General features: G+C 38.6%; 1 protein-coding gene across 3 annotated transcripts in view; it reads left to right on the top strand.

The window, feature by feature from the left end:
* The window catches only part of tbc1d22a (TBC1 domain family, member 22a), a 146,535-nt gene that overhangs the window by 73,444 nt on the left and 57,043 nt on the right, over positions 1-16,048 (top strand). The window lies entirely within an intron of this gene.

Genomic DNA, 16,048 nt, shown 5'->3' with positions numbered 1-16,048 from the left:
TGTGGGCCTATTGATACTGCGGTCGTAGGCGGGAGCTCGGGGGCCTTCCTTTCTCTTTGGCATGCTTTCTCATAATTCTGCAAGATATTTGATGTAGTGCTTATCCTGGAATGCAAATTGTCTCACACCCAATATTCACACTGCTTTAACGACAATTGTGTAAAGATAAATCATAAAATTCCTCTCAAATTGTGGAAAACTCCTAACCACAAACAAATAAACTTTGTTCTACTAGATGGCAGAAATTTCAATTACCGTAGTTTACACGCTTGCTGATAAACATTGTTGGAAGTAAGGCATTCCTGCCACACATTTATTTTTTTTTGACAACGAGTAAATTTTGTACCTAAGCTGTCGTTACATGATGCTTTGATCACAGCTCACAATATTTTCTGTTCTTTGACCGTTGCTTTTTCGCTATGGAAGATGCATGCGACCCTCAATGCACCAGTGACGCTGATCACAACACATTCTAAGTGTGGGCGTGTTTATATTTACGTACAAAATACAACTAAATGCAGCTACTGTTGCGCCTTCTCAAGCACAGAGTACAAGAACACATATTTTCTCCCTATTGCTATTCTGATTTTACTTCTACTGTATATACTCGCATCCAAGCCATATTTGCAATTATAAAATAAAATAATGAAATCAGGGGTCAGTTTATATCAAGGATTGATACTTTTTATTAGTATTGAGAGGAGGCCGATAACCGATATTTGGAGCCTATATTAATTTGCTGTAAAAGTTTAAGAATTGATGCAAGACAATTTTGATAATGCAAAACCAATAATATTTGTCATAAATTTAAATATAACTTACTCTCTGAAACTTTTTACAGTAAATCAATTAGAATTTAAACTCAACTAATATGACTTACATTTCACTTAAACCAAAAACTAACAGTGCAGGAATTAAAATTAGGCTTAGCAGCAACTTTTATATAGGTAAATAAACATTTATATACCTCCCTGTTCATTTTTTTACTTTTAAATAAATTAAAATGTCAATACAATAAACCTGATTTAAATTTACTTAGAACAAGAATTGGACAAAGCAATGGTAATTTCAATTGACTAACTAATGTTATAAGAGCCAATATATCAGTCTCCACCTCAACTTGCTTCACACAATTAAGTTGACTACACTTTTTTACGCTCTCTATTAATCACAAAAACACTTTTCTATCACTGACTTTTTAAAATCTCAATATTATAATGTCTGTTACTTTTTTATGTTTGCGAATGGATCCTTTAAGGGGAGACGTCACGTCAGGGAGGAGAGAGGTGACTGGTGGAGTAGTTTGACACTGTAGCATGAATGAACATGAGCTGTGCCTAACAATAGCTTCTGTGGAATCTGTTTTTAACGCTTGTTATTTGTTTATTAAATTGCCGAACCAACCTCATCAGCAACCGTGTGCATCTATGACTACATGTAGAGGCATTAAAATATGTCTTGGAGTTGCCGATGTTTGCAGTGTTCGTAGTCGGAAAAAGCTTTTCATTCAGCGGCGCCGACCAGGTTGCTTATCCTATTAGAGGGCACTTGGTGGGTAGCGAGGGGAGAGAGGAGCCGAGGTGTAAGAGTGACTGAGAGAGAGCTATACATACATATATATATATATATATATCTATATATATATATATATATATATATATATATTTTATTATGTGGCTATTTTTAAGCAGTTGTTAGGGGGTCAACTTCTAATTTGTAACTAGATAGCTATTTTTAAAATAACTAGCTACTTTTGGGTGTCAGTATTTAGTTTCTAAATGAAGTCATCTGTAACTAATTACTTATTTTCAATATCACGCCCAACAGTGTCGATAAAAGCTAGTTTGTTATTTAGCCCAGCTCTGGATTTTGATCAGATTGGGTTGATTTTACTTAATTGATTGAGTTAAAAATTGGATTGGATGGCTCTGTCAACATTTTGGACAGTCTAGTTTTTCAAGTACTCCATTAACACTTAATCATTGGTGTCCTATCATCATGTGATTTTTCTGTTGTTACCCTTGATATTTGGAAATTTAGCTTAAGAAACAAAAAAATACTTACAAAGGCTTGCAAACATTTACATTTGACATTCCCGGTTCAAATTGTAATCCGTGATGTATTTCTGTAGTCTTTCATCAAAGGTTATTCTGCGCTTGCGAGCATTAATTCATTACAGTCAATTTGTCCGTGATTCATTTTAGAAATTAATAGTCACTGTGCCTGTGTTGTTCCTGAGGGAGAGAAACAGAGAGCAGGCTGAAGTTGCCAGCCAAGGAAGTAGGAAAAAAGAATCGAGTGTGTCCATTTGTGTGTCTTTTGGACGCTGTCGTCTCCGTGCTTGTGTTTATTTGTGACCTTGGATCCAAACTAATTATGTACAATGCATCAGGGAAGCTGTATTGCCCCCCATCCCCCCACTCACCTTTCTCTGCATCCTCCACCTTCCCTAATGCTTTTTAAACAATCCGTTGGAGGCTGAGTGTTTTGGCAGCGTAATTAGTTGGCGATCCTTTCCCTGACCTCGTCTCCAACCCGCTCACATTCTCTATTAAACTACAGCGTGTCCTGAAGGTGGGCGTCTCAGGGGTAGAGAGGAAGTCTGCGTAATTACATTTATTCATCGGCTTTAAAGCGGTGCATATATCTGCAGAAACATGTCGCGCTGTTTTGTTGGAGGCTAATTGCATTACAATGCAAACAGACAGATTCCTTTGGAAATGCTGAATATTTGGGGAAAGTTTACACATTTTTTACTCTGTCTCATACATAAAACCTCTGTTTTGCATAATTTCAGTGTGAAAACTCACATCAAGTGCTTATTCACAAGAGCTAATGAATGGGTTATGCTGCAAATATCAAGGATCCCAATGTCACCCTCATTTTTTGTAGTTGTTATTAACAGTATATGCCAGTGGTACCCACACTACGGTCTGCCTCGACATTTGGTCCGGCCCCCTGAACAATACCAAGGAGCATAATATAACAAAGTTTGGGCTTGTAACTGAATTCGATTCCTGGTCGCAGTGGTGAGAGTGTCGAACCTTTACCACTGGACTCCCAGTGATATTGATGACATATGTAAAGGCATTGGCTTTTATCTCATTGTCACATTATCATACTGTACCAAAGACGAATGTTAATTCCTTTGTGCATTTCACATGTTACTATGACAATAAGATCTATTCTATTCCTCTATTCTAATAATGCTTGAAGAAGAATATCCATCTATCCATTATCAGCAACGCTTATCCTCAGTAGTGTCGTGGTGAAATAATAATATTATATAACCTATTTTCATTGTAACATGCAAAACGAACAAACACATTAAAATTCATCTCTGGTACCGGGACTTAAAAAAGTGTTATAGTGAGATCAAATATATTGCCTTTTCACATGTCATTTATACCACGAAGGTTCTAGTGCTTTGACTACCAAACTGAACTCGGACGTGTTAAGACTTTGCACAACAGAAAGTTTATCATGGACTATTTTCTCTGTGAAGAATACACATATTGTTATTTGGTTATTTATTTCATAAATGGTGTTATTGATTATTTTCTGACTTTTGTGTTTTGAAGGTCCCAGAAGGGTTATTTGAGTTGGCTTTCTGGAGAACAATCATTGTTTTACATTAAGGCACTCCTGCCATTGTCACACTCTTTCTGTTACAAACTGACCTCAGACCCACATCGGAGTAGGGAAACGTTATGTGGCCGTTATCAGAAAACATTTGGAAACCCCTGGTATATGTGTGCCCTTAATATGCAACATTTTATGACACATGATTTTAACGTTTTAATTATTTTAATCGTTGCATTCTTGTTTTTATGTTATTATCATATAATGGTTTCAGACTTATGGCTCTTGAATTGCTTTTATATTTTTTAACAATGAAATAATTGGTGCTGTATTGCTTGAAAGGTGTTAAACAAATAAATCATTATATATGTTGGCCTGCAGAGGGATGGGGCACCACCAGGTGATACTTGCCCAAGACACACCACATGAAATGGTGCCCCTACAACCTTAGAGGTTAAGGGATCCAACCAACCAACCCACCCACCAACCATTATTATAAAATAAACATAACTTGATTCATATTTGGTTCACATATTGTTGTTCTCATGTGAAATACATTTTTTTGGCCATTTTTGTTACTTGCATTGCTGCATTTACATTTAAAACACGGTTTTAATGCAAATAAATAAAGATTATTATTATTATTTCTTTTTCCAGGACAGCGGCAATGGTATAACTAGTCTGTCAACATTTATTTTTCATATTTAATCGTAGGAACAGGTTTACAATGAAATCAACACAAGTTGACCAAACAGGAAAAAAAAATTATTTGCATGGAAAATTCAAATGTGTATCTGCCCTGTTAACACTTTTCGCAACTTGTACAGTAAAAATGTAATGAAATTGGTAGTTAAAATAAATTAAACTACTACAACTCTTATAGAAATAACAAAATCTATATCAATAATATATCTGATTAGCTGAACATATGTACACTAAAACTAAACTAAGGGGGCATTCGTTTTACACCTATAAGTATTTAGTGTTTTCACCTCTTAATTTAAAAGTAGAACTGTTGATTTGATTGTTCTTTATATACCGCAGAAGAAATCTTTTTGTCGTTGAAACCAGACACTGAGAGGATGTCCAGGGTGAATGGCAGATTGAGCGGTCTGGGTTTGCATCCCGCGTTCGCCTGTCCTGGCCTGAACACGAAAGGCATAGTTAAACAGACAAACACTGCTGTGAGAGCGTGATCCCAGGCCTATCAACAAGATAAGCACGCTGTACTGAGCAGCGCGTTTCCACATCAAACTGGCAGCTGACAGTTGCATTGAGTTACCACAAACATGTTTGAACTGCTTAATCCTCTCCACTTGGGTTCAAATAGTCTTTTTTATGGTAAAGTCTTCTAATCCAATAAGATGACTCTACTTCTTGCCACAAAGTCTCTTGAATAATAAAATAATGCATATACACTGCCATTTAATTTTTTGGGTCCCATAGAAATGTCCTTATTTTTGAGGGAAAAGCACTTTTTTTCAATGAAAATAAAATAAAATAATCAGAAATACAACCCACATATTTTTAACGTAATCAATTACTATTTTAGCGGCAAATGTTTGGTTGTTAATGCAATCTACATAGGTGTATAGAGGCCCATTTCCAGCTAGCAGCACTCCTGTGTTATTATAGTACATTTTGTTTGCTAATTGCGTCAGAATTCAGATTCAGATTCAGATCTACTTTATTGTCATTCTAGTACACGTGTATACAGAACGAGATGTCGATACATCTGACCCGCACAGTTTCCTTGAATGTACAGATATAAATAAAATGTTGTATTGAGTTGTAGTATTGAGTGCTAATAATATACTAAATAATTATGGCTATGTATAGTATTTTACAGTAGCGCAAATAGTGCAAGAGGAGTAGCCAACCAGATGTGCAAAATGGGCAGTCAGGTAAACAAGTCAGGTAAACAGAACAATAACACTGTAACAATAACGCTGTAAGCACAATAGTGCAGAGAAACAGATGTGCAAGGAGTGGCTAGCTATAAAGAACTGCCAGTAGTGCAAAAAGTCAAACAGAACCCACAGATGTACAGATTAGCAGCAGTTTAGATTTACTATGTGTTTGAGTGACCATTTAACATTCTAATGGCCAGGGGGACAAGACTATTGTGGAACCTGGTGGTCCTGCACCGCACACTGCAGTACCTCTTCCCAGAGGCTAGCAGAGTGAACAGTCCATGATGGGGGTGAGAGGGGTCCCTGATAATGTTCTTAGCTTGGGATAGGCAGCGCTTCTGGCCAATGTCCTGAATGGAGGGAAGAGAAGTCCCGATGATTTTCTCTGCTGTCCTCGTCACCCTCCTCACACTACCCCAGTCGGTAGCGCTGCAGCCTCCACACCACACAGAGATACAGCTGGTCAGGATACTCTCTATGGTGCCCCTGTAGAATGTGATGAGGGAGGGTGGGGGCAGGCGGGCTCTCCTCATCCTCCGCAGGAAGTACAGGCGCTGCTGTGCCCTCTTAACCAGTGATGCAGTGTTCACGGACCAGGTGAGTTTGTTTGTGATGTGCACCCCTAGGAACTTGATGCTGCTGACAACCTCCACAGCCTTGTTGTTGATGAAAAGTGGGGCATGGTTGGGCTGTTTTTTTCTGAAGTCGACAATGATCTCTTTAGTTTTGTCAACATTCAGGACCAGGCTGTTGTCCCTGCACCAGCCCACCAACTGCTCCACCTCCTCTCTGTAGGCCAGGTCGTTGTCGTCCCTGATGAGGCCCACCACTGTTGTGTCGTCCGCAAACTTCACGATGTGGTTTGTGGCGGACCTAGGGACGCAGTCGTGTGTCATCAGGGTGAACAGCAAGGGGCTCAGGACACAGCCTTGGGGGGAGCCCGTGCTGAGGTTGATGACATCGGAGATGTTCTGACCAATCCGCACTGACTGGGGTCTGTCAGTGAGGAAGTCCAGCAGCCAGTTCCGCAGGGGGGTGTTGAAACCCAGGAGTCTCATTTTGTCTACCAGGTGTTGTGGGATGATGGTGTTGAATGCTGAACTGAAGTCCAGGAACAGCATCCGCACATGGGTGTTCTTCTCCTCTAGGTGTGTCAGGCTCAGGTGAAGCGCAGAGGAGATGGCATCCCCGGTGGAGCGGTTTGTCCGGTAGGCAAACTGAAAGGGGTCGAGTGAGGAGGGGAGACTGGAGGTGATGTGCTCTTTAACCAGTCTCTCAAAGCACTTCATTATGATGGGAGTTAGTGCAACGGGCCAGTAATCGTTGAATGATAAGATCTGGGGTTTCTTTGGCACTGGGATGATGGTGGCAATCTTAAAGCATGATGGTACTGTGGCTTGGTCTAGCGAGGTGTTGAAAATGTCTGTTAGTACACAAGCCAGCTGATCGGCGCACTCCCTAAGGACCCGCCCTGGAATGTTGTCCAGGCCTGGAGCCTTCCGTGTGTTGACCCTTCTCAGGGTCTTCCTCACGTCAGTTGAGTCAAGGTGGAGCGCTCTTTCGTCCTGATTTGGAACCGTTATCGCTGCAGGGGTGCCATTTTGTGCCTCGAACCTCCCAAAGAAGTTGTTGAGAAGGCAAGTGGATGACGAGAAAACCCATGTGCAATTATGTTAGCACAGCTGTAAACCTATTAGCTGGTTGGAGAAGCTATAACACTGACATTGCTTTGAGCTAAGGAGTGTGATTTAACTTTCATAATGGCAAAAACATCAAACTTTCATGTGAAACTCATCAGTAATTTTGTTCTAAAAAATTAACACTTTTCCATGTAAGAAATTGCCAAAAAAACGAAGATCTCCTTCAAAGGTGTATACTGCTCTCTTCAGAGAACAGCACAAACAGGCTCCAACTACTATAGAAAGAGAAGTGGGAGCACAACCAAGCAAGAAGACAAGTACAGTGGAACCTCGGTTTTCGAACGCCTCTGAGTTCGAACAAATCGGAGTCCGACCAAAAAATTCGAGAAATTCTTGCTTCGCTGTTCGGTCAAAAAAATCGGAATTCGAACGCCGGTAATGCGTGAGTGTGTACGCTAGGATGCGATGCTGAGCGGCGTACGGGTTTAGATCGCTCTTTTCGTGACCAACTGTTATCGCGTGCGGACGTGCTTTGTTTTGCTTTCGCTTTTAATATAGGTGTACGAAGTGTTTTAGCCCCTAATTATGCCTCTGAAGAACAAGAGCAACAAAGTTGCTACAGGTGAAACAAGAAAAGTAGTGCGTACAACTATTGCTGATCTTGCCTGTGCCTTCTGCTGACCACCACAAAGGTAAGAAATCCTATTCATAATTATTTTCTTTATCCTTTTTTTTATTTTTACACGTTCATGTTAGCGTAATCTTTCGTACGGAAGATTACGATAACGCGAACGTACGATTAGCCTGAGTTAGCTTTAAGTTTACGTTAAACATTCAGTAAACATTCAGGGTGTTGCAACGGAGCCCAACATTGAGGGTGTTGCAACGGAGCCCCCTTTCCAATGAACCGCTCACCACTTGTTGTGGAGACCCGGGTGCTAAATGACTTGTAAACGACCTGATTTTTTTATTTTTACACGTTCATGTTAGCATAATCTTTTGTACGGAAGATTATGATAACGCGTACGTACGATTAGCCTGGTTTAGCTTTATGTTTACGTTAAACATTCAAAGTAAACATTCAGGGTGTTGGAACAGATTAAAACAATTTATATTATTTTTAATGGGAAAAATGATTTCGGTGATCGAACAAATCTGTTTTCGAACAGGGTTCTGGAACGGATTATGGTCGAGAACCGAGGTTCCACTGTACATTAGATTTTCTAGTCTGAGAAATCGACACTTTACTATGAGCAGCTTAAAAAACAGTGTCAACATCTATAGTGACGCGGCAATTCCGAGATGCTGGCTTTTAAAGCAAATAAACAGACAAACACAATGATTAAAATAGAACAAAAACAAAATAAATAATAAAAAATACATTTATGGCAAGGCACAGACTAATGACCATGTGAGGAAAGGGGCCTGAGTGAGGCTCATCTAATTAGACTTTCTCTATCATTATAAAGAAATAGTTGGGTAAAGGAGGAAAATGTTTTATTCACCTTTCTTGTGACCTGACTAGAGATGGTTGTATTTAGAAGGGGGAAGGGGATGGCGGATTAAAAAACAAAGTCATTTTAAAATACTCATTTGCGCAGCTTGTCATGCCCTTAGAAAATATTCTTTTTTTCCAGCGCCTCCTTATTTTCCTTAATAATCCCTATCGTTGAGTTGTTATGGCCATGCAACTTAATGAGGCTAACAATTTTTGTGCCTTGTTTGCATTCTTTAACACTAGTTTCAGAATTGAATGAAATGACAGAGAGGCATTGTGGGGAGGTACTTCAGTCAATAACATGTCACCATTTTATTTTATACCGTGACTCAAACCAATAGCAGACCAGAATTTCATATCATGTTGACATATGACAGACAGGCATTTTAGAGAAGTCTCCTGTCATACTCACGGAAACTACAAACAATTTTTTTTTTTTTTTAGAGTTTATGTGCATGTGATTTTTTGTGGATATTTTTAAGAGGTAAAAATGCAGTAAATAGAGGATGAAGACACATTCCACATTAAGTCAAAACATCAGAATTTGCGTCACTGTATACCGGTGTCTGTCATTTATAAATTACAATGTGCCAGTAGCATTCATGATGGGGTTCCCAGCCCATCCCACAATTCAAGGTGTCAACTGAAAGCCCATTCTTGGCCTCATCATTTGCATCTCCCCCTGTTTATAGAAAACAAATCATTTCAGCAAAGTGTTAGCACACCTGAGGGGCACTTCTTTCCTTAAACCCAGCCAAATAACTTTTTTTTTTTTTCATCCTAAACATGCAGCGATGCCTTTTGGAACGCTGACTTTTAAATGTATTATACAGAACAATAATGAACATAAGATTCAAATCCCAGAGTGACCATCCCCAAAAATCGTATTACTGGGAGTATAGACTAATAGAGGGCACATTATGGAAATTTCATCCAACCGTGGTTTGTGTCTTTGAAAATAGTCTGTAATAAAAAAAGACCAAAAAGAAGAAAAATGAAACTCTTGTACAGACTGATCTGACAAATATGTAACATACAATGATCAATGATTAAAGGCTCCGCAGTTTCTTTTTACTGCACCTTGTCTGTGTTGTGTCCCAGTTCTCGTTTGAAACCACGTGTGCCCCCTCATTGTCAAGGCAACCTTCTGTTTCCGTGGTACCTGCTTCTCTGTTAAGTAGGGACTAGGGTTCAAGCAGAAAGTAGAAAGGCTGAAGCAGATTGTCTGCTAAATCCCTTAACTCATGTAGATCTGTGACACCTTGAGCCATTACACTTTTTTTTCAATGGTCATTTTAATTATAATGTTTATTCTGTGATTGTATTGTATTATCCTGTTTTTTTAGTCAAATAAGAAAAATAATCAAAAAAGAGCCGATTGTCTAGTTTTGTCCTTCTAATCTTGTCAGAAAAAATAATTGTTTTGCCAGAAGAATTATCTACCATACCCTGCATTATTTTACTTGAGAAACGAAGTTAAAATATCTTCAAGTTAGACAAATGTTATATTAAATGAGCCAAACCTTTTACCAATTCTATATTTTAATTTCAGTTTTAGTTAATCTTTGTTATTTCCTCTCAAACTGCAGATTTGATTCTTAGAAAGTCACCCCTTTAAATCTTTAGGTAAGACACATATGTTTAAGTTGTTCAGCTTCATTACAGAGGTCCTGCATTTTATATCCCTTAGTGGTCCTTTTAATGTTAAGGTCATTTTTGGGTTGCTTTTCTCACAAGGTTTGTTGAAGAATCAAAATTTTCTTTAAAAGTGCTTTACAGAATTAGGAACTTTCTTACTTGCTGCCGCCATCGCCTGCCTTGGGTTATTGTTGCAGCCTCGCGGGACTCGAATAAAATCTTATTTTTTCATCTTTGGGGGTTTGGGTTGGTGTTTGGACTCTACTTGAAACAGGCCTTTTCTTTACCATTTTCACGATACACTAACACAAAACAACGTGGACGAGCATAAAACCACTCTACTACTTTTTTAAGACACTTCAAATGATGCACCCCAATGAAGTGCAAATCTGTGCGTACCATCACATTATAATAGTGATCTTTTATCACACCTTTTCCTGTTAAATTAAGGCAACGATAGTGAGTCTCAAATCTGCTGCCTACATAATAATTGGGGCCCCCGCCATAATGTGAAAGTTTAATGTCAGTGTTGTCTGCATGACTTTGATATGGACGCTATCTATGTGCTTTTTAGTTGGGCAGGGCTCAACATTGGGGACCAATTCACATGCTAATGTTTCAGATCGATGTACGTCTGCCATGCAATATAAACTGCTACTTACTTCCTGGTTTGATCCATTGCTGTGCGTACACATCACAAACTGTAGGCATAGAAAAAAACTGATTGGATTATGTATTGTTTGCAATGTAATCGCACATTATTTTATTCAAATGGAAACATGGATTAGGGGGATACCGGGGTGGGCAATAAGATTATCTCCAATGTTAAACTGCAGCTTGGACAGTGAATGCAACTAGTGTGTAGCCTTCATTGATTTTCTGACTTGGCGCCAAGTTTGTTAAACATGTTGTATCTGCTTGATCATGGTGATAAAACTCAAGTTGGCTGTATTTGTTTCTGTCGTGTCATCGTATGTCACGGGTAGTCTGAATTGTTAGGCAGCTGAGCTTTCATCCACAAAGGTACAGATGAAAATGAAGGTTATGATAAATGATTTTGCGAGAAACCATGTTCAGAAATATAATGTTTAATATCTGTAGTCTTCATTATTTACTGTACATTTATATTGTTTTATTGTTTACAGATTGATTTTCTTATAAACTCTTAATGTTATTAGTACTGTTTTATTTTTGGATTTGAAAATTGTGGGATGTTTTTATTGTGGCTTTTCTTGTGGAATACCTGATACGACCCAACCTAATTCGAATCCCAACTCCAGTGGCCTCCCAGTAAATCAAGTTTGAAATACCTTCCCTTAAATCTATCTTCCTTGAGAATACAGATAAACGCTGGGAAAAAAATGTGCCTAGTTTGATGGAAGAATTTGGAAACTGACGCAGGGCAAGAAAAAAAATTCCATCTTTTAGTCAACTCATACAGGCGAGTCCATTACACATATGAGCCAATTAATCAATTTATCCAAAGTTTGTTCCATCCATTGCCTCCCAAAACTCTAATAATCCCTCTTGTATTTTGTCACCACTCTTGTCTTTATCGCGATTTGTTTTATGTTATCTTCTTTGCTGTCACACGCATGCATCAAACGGGCAGCAGATAACTGCACTGCCCTTCGCTTTTCAACACTACGCCGGCACATCTATAATCGTAAAGCCTTTATCTTTACCTGTCATCTCTTTTTTTTCCCTACTCACCAACACAAATGCGAGACCCGCTCGCTGCATTGTTGCGCCGCTGTTGTCTGACCCGCCGATAGACATCGGGCGGCACAATGGAAGGCAATCCGAGTCCAGTGCAGAACCATTGTTATATCTAATAGAATGGACTTTAGAGGTGAACAGAAGCTATTGATTCTACTGAGAGCGAGCGGAGAGGGTTTTGACACCTGGCAGAACGTCATGCTTGTAGACTCGGTCCTTTGGATTTGTGTGTAGGGTGTCACCGTTATACATGAGGGGCAATGATTAAATGAGAAGTTGATCGCAAATGCAGGAATATGTGAATTTAGTTACTACCAGTTGCTTTCACATGAATGACAAGACAAAAATAATACATGGGTGGATTGAAGATTTTATTTGATTTCAAGAGAATGAGAACATGATGTAAAAAAGCCGTTTTTAATGAGAACTGTGAATTTGTCCGCAATTTCATTTATGGGATTGTTGAAGAATGCTTGGGAAAAATAAAGTACATGTACCGCTGGTATTCGGCCTCTGCGCCTTTTCACTTTACATTGAGGATGAAGTTTTTTCTGTAATTTCTGCACTATACGACATAAACAATAAATCATTTTGCATGCCCAAAAACAAATGATAAAATACTGTGTTATTTGTACCAGATTTGGAAAAGTTCAATCATAAATGGGAATCTGTCCCACTGCAAATGATGGGGCGATACTAATAGTCATAGTTTAAAGGTAGGGTTTGAGGTGTATTTAAACCATTGATCGTGAAATATTTTCTACCAAGTATCTGTTAGCAATGCCCTACCAACTTCAAAGAGCCCCTATTCCTTATTTTCCTTTGTGCCTATCTACTTTTATGACTTTTATCAGAGCTGTTCGGGCGGAACACATTAGGTTCGAGGAAAGGAGGGCGGGCGAAATGCTGAAGAGTGACGTCAAAGTTTTTTGGCAGGCTAGAATTAAAATGGTGAAAGTAAGAAAATGCCTGCTTCTGGTAAAGTCCAAATGCCACCCCAAAATCCAAGAAAGATGACAAATATTAAAAAAAGATTTTATTCAGGCGTGTCTAAGAAATGCATGTATTTGCACGAGCATCATTAACAAGCTGACTGACGCTGAAATACTGATTTAAAGCCAGGAAATGGCGACAGAGAGTAACACAATTTTGAATTCCAAACAGCTTATTTCGTTATACGAGACCGTAAGTATGTTGAGTAAAAACTTTAATCATTTTGGTGGCTTTGAAGTTTTTTCATTAACATAACATGCAAACGGTGTAAATCAAAAGTTGCATGTGGGAGTAGCACTTTTATTTGTAGTTTCAATGGAAGTAATTTAATCTTTTTAATATTCACTACTTAATTTTACGGAAACTATAAGTATAACAGTGATATACCCTTGGAGCCTGCATGGTGGGAATGTTTCCAACAAAGCTTTCAGCAATCGCACTAAAACGGGATGGGATAAAAACTTGGAACATCATTGCAAAGGACTCATTTATCTGAATACACTGCAGGCATAATGAAGCGTAACTTCTTATCTTCCTGATTTTACAAGACAATCACAATGACTTTGGACAAGGCGTTTGTCAAATCGAAAATAATCAAGTACTCTTAATCATTGAAAGACATACTGTATCTAAAGCCAAACAAACAAAAAAAACTCATCCATGCGACAGTGACTGAAAGCGGAAAAACAGAAAGCAGGTGAGAGCAAGAGAAGGTTAGTTGATTAAAACCAGCAGCTTCAATAATGCAAATGTAATTACTCTCAAAGCTTGCTCTGCACCTCACCAAATTAACATCAGTGTTAGAAGAGGGGTAGCTTAGAAAATAAAGCCGAATTAGAAAAGGCAAATGTGACTCAGATAAATAGAAGGAGAAGGCTTCATAAATTAGTGGGTTGAGTATATAGCTCTTGGGAATTTATCCTCTTGTTCTGAAAAGTGCTCATCCAAATCATTTCAGTTCACAAGGACTAAAAAGGTACTTGTTGCCATGTAGGCACTTTTCGCCTTTGCTCGCCTCCTTGACTTCTTGTCATGAACCTACAAAGGTGCTGGAGCTGTAATGGTAGCTGCAGGTTTAATGTTTTTTTTTCTTTGACTCGTTAAACTAAAGAGATCGATTTTGAGGATAGATGACGTTTAGAACTCTAAAAAACACTTCCAGTTTGATTACATAGGCTTATTCAGACACGTTATGTATTACTATGCTGTTTTTGACACCAGTTGTTGTGTCAAGGTAGGGTATTTATGTCCGGTTTAAATAAAAAAGAAAAAAAAGTCAAAGTGTTGAATAATCCTCATAATTTCTTACCAGCCTATAGACCAATTGATGAAAATGTTCGCCATGTGACACGAAAGCCCAAAATGAGAATTTATTGTCAGCCCGTATTTGTTTTGCAGTGGTCACTTTATAGTCTAATTAACCTCTTGATAAACCCTATGCAGCTTTTAAAAATCACTGTTTCCAAAGAGAGTGTTATTGTATCACTTTTAAATGAGCCCTCTTTTCAAGAAATGTCAATTTGAGAAAATTGTTTTCATGCATGTTGTGACACATTAAAGAGGCAAGGATGATTTGAAATTCAAACTAGAAGAAATAACAGTATTTACGTTAAAGTCATATCCATATCCAGTAAAGCAAAGTTTATTAAATATGTAATCCTCATGATTGTTTGTCTTTTAATGTTGCTTAACCCTTGGATGCATGACCTACCAGTACATATACTCCTCCATGAGTGGGCTCGAAAATGACCGCAATTGAAATCAATGCATTTTTGCATTCAACCTAGGTGTGTGTGTGTGCGCGTGTGTGCGTATGTGTGTGTGTGTGTGTGTGTGCGCGCGCGTGTGTGTGTGTGTGTTTACGTGCGTGCGTGTGTGTGCTTACGTGTTGTGTGTGTGTGTGTGTGCGTGCCCGTGTGTTAGCTACCCATGCTGTTAGCTAACAAGGAAGTAGCATAATCTGATAACAAATACTCTCAATGAAAAATAAATCATAAAATAGTTCATGAATGGAGATAGTTTCTGTGTAAAAATGACCTTGTGGGTGGTAAAACGTATACAATCTGATGTGTACGTGGGACCGTACATGTATAGTTTTCGGTTACTATTGAAAGTTACAAAGGTTCATAGAAGGTTCCATAGTAACTGCTTGGGGTCAATTTCGGCCCCACTCTAGGAATGTGTGTACTATTGACTGCTGTTGTTGTTGGATTGTGTGGGCCGAAACTCCGGGAACGGTGCATTCGCAATGATCGCAGCAAGGCTTTGGGGCTAGGACCTTAGCTTGGCCTTTTGGCTGAGAGTAAGAGTCCCGGCTCCTTTGCTTTGTAGCGTATCATGAACTGACCGACAACGGATAATGAATAGGATAATGGATAATGAATAGCGAAGATAGAACAATAACCCTTAAAAACCCCATATAAGAGTTGGGTAGTGATACAAAGACTGCATTTTCTAAAAATGATAAAAAAAATAATAAAAATGCTAATGGCATTTTGTCATAAGCATGTTTTATGAGGACTACTTTTAATATGACAATATTACAACTTTAATTTTTAAATATTGTGAGGAATAACTACCTATGGGGTAATTTTTGACCGCACTCATGCACAACATTTTGGTGTGTGTGTGTGTGTGTGTGTGTGTGTGTGTGTGTGTGTGTGTGTGTGAGAGAGAGAGAGAGAGTCTCTCTCTCTCTATTTGATGAGATGTTTTGGCTATCAATTCGACAAATTATTGGCAAAAGAAAATTGTTATAAAATACTTTCACACAAAAAGCTTGTTTTAAACAATTATTTTCTTTACTTTTTCTCACTTTTTTGTGATAACAAAAGTCAAATTCTTCATTCGGTAGTGACAGACTGAAAATAAAATTGTTTTTCCTTAATCCTCAACACATTCAGTGCTATGGACGCCCATTTGCGTCAATACTTTTCCATTCAAGTGGACTGTGAGTGAGTAAATGTGTTTCCTTATGACTCATTCAGTTGTTTATAAGCAGGGAAGGACAATTCCAACGGAGATCGGTTTTGCCCAGCCAGACGCAGACGGGCTCAGGGGGATGC

Source organism: Urocampus carinirostris, chromosome 11 (genome assembly GCF_059441175.1).
Source record: "Urocampus carinirostris isolate Australia breed hairy pipefish chromosome 11, RoL_Ucar_1.0, whole genome shotgun sequence".
Lineage (NCBI taxonomy): Eukaryota > Metazoa > Chordata > Actinopteri > Syngnathiformes > Syngnathidae > Urocampus > Urocampus carinirostris.
Note: the sequence above shows the minus strand (reverse complement) of the source record. Positions and strands in the feature narration are given on the sequence as shown.